Source organism: Buteo buteo, chromosome Z (genome assembly GCF_964188355.1).
Source record: "Buteo buteo chromosome Z, bButBut1.hap1.1, whole genome shotgun sequence".
In the NCBI taxonomy this organism is placed as follows: domain Eukaryota; kingdom Metazoa; phylum Chordata; class Aves; order Accipitriformes; family Accipitridae; genus Buteo; species Buteo buteo.
In genome coordinates, this window is record NC_134204.1 from 71420521 (window position 1) to 71422220 (window position 1700).

Below are 1700 nucleotides of genomic sequence, written 5' to 3' on the forward strand. Positions count from 1 at the left end.
TCTGGCAGCATTGCTCTGAATTACCTCTCCGCCTGAGTGAGTTTCTGGCTGATGGGGTGAACTTGGTCATGCCTTAGCCTCCTTACATTAACTTTCTCCAGCTTTTCCCCCCTCTGGCTGCCCCCCTGAGTGAATTCCTCTCTCTGCACTGCAAGATTTTTGCCAGCATTAGAGAAGCAGATCCAAGAGTCCCCAGATAACACCACAGAACCTTAGGGTGGTTCATTTACCTGTGGGTAGGGGGACAGTATGCAAACCCATGCTGAAACCAGGCAGGGAATGCAAGCCTCCACCCAGGCTGTCGGCTGCTTGGGGGAAACAAGTGACTGCTTGCTCCATGGCTGCTTGTGGGTTTGGCTAGAGTGTGGAACTGGAGAAGTCATTCCTGGGAAACTGATGCAAATATTTGCCTGTGTTCCTTGGCACTTTCTCATGAAAACAGTTTCCATGGAAGAGGTTTTTCTGGCTGCAAGACTGTGGCTAAGGCTAGGCAGCTGGCATGAGGTCCCCGGTGCTCTCAAGGGAGAGGTGGGCTTGTTCCCAGGTGGAATCAGTTATCAGCCTTTGGGGCCCAGGCTGGCACAGTGGGCAGGACATCCCCAAGCCCCTGCAGGTGCTTGGAGGCATGCTCTGAAGGCCATGTTGACAGAGGGCTCTGGAAGAGGGCATGGGCCTCTGCCTGTTTAATCCCTCCAGGACTGGTTACCGGGGCACTGGGGACAGTGCAGGAGCATCATTGTATGGGAGCTGCCAGCCGATGGGGTGCAGCAGAGGCCTTGGACAGGGATGCGGTGGGAGAGGGTAAGTGGTCCCTGTGGCGTCTTTCATTACTTTTGGACTCTGAAAGGTGATGCAGAGGAGTCATGGGTGTTTCTTCTCATGGTTCAAAGTGTGGTATCTACGTGCAGAAAAATGGTCCGAGAGGGACCTTCCACTTTCTCCTACTTCTGTCCCCAGAGTATTGAGCAGTTCCTTCCCTCTTCTGCTTGGGTGGGTGAGGAATGGGCAGGAGTCACACAGCTCAGTGGCTAGAAGAAGCCCTGTGTGGAAATGCTGTCCCTTGTTGAAAGCAGTGGCTGAAAAGTATCAGTAGGATTTCACCCTTCTCCCCACTGGTTACCAAGGCTTCCCTGGACCACATCAGTATGTGGCTTATGAAGGATCTCTTTACTTTTTAGCTGTGAGACCATATGCGTTTTAGCAGAGCTTCCTTTCCCATCTCCAGCTCCACCTGCCTGCCCAACGGCGAGGATGGGTGAGCAGACGTCTCTGACATTTATCCCATATGTTTACCCTGCTACACCTTCCTGTTCTCCAGCCCATGGGAAAAAAACAACAAAAAAGAGGCTGTTGTTAGAAGGAAGAAAAGGACTAAGCTGGAGTTTGCTGACCCGTTTCACCCCCTTGGAAGGAGTCTGAAGTGGGTGTGCTTGCCCTTTGCTCTTGCTCTGTTTCTCAGCACAGCAGTGCTGACACTGGATGTGTTCTTATTTGCCTACATCCCATTTGCAGGATGTCTATGCACTTGAGGACGATGCACCCATACAAGACCTCTGTTTTCTGTCTACCCGAGGCAGCAGCCCTGCTCCTGGAGCCTGTTTTCCTTTTCTGCTCTCAGTGTTACTACTAGCAATGCAGATGAGCACACAGAGGCAAGATCTCTACAGAGTCAGGGGTGACTGAATTCTCAAGCTTGCACC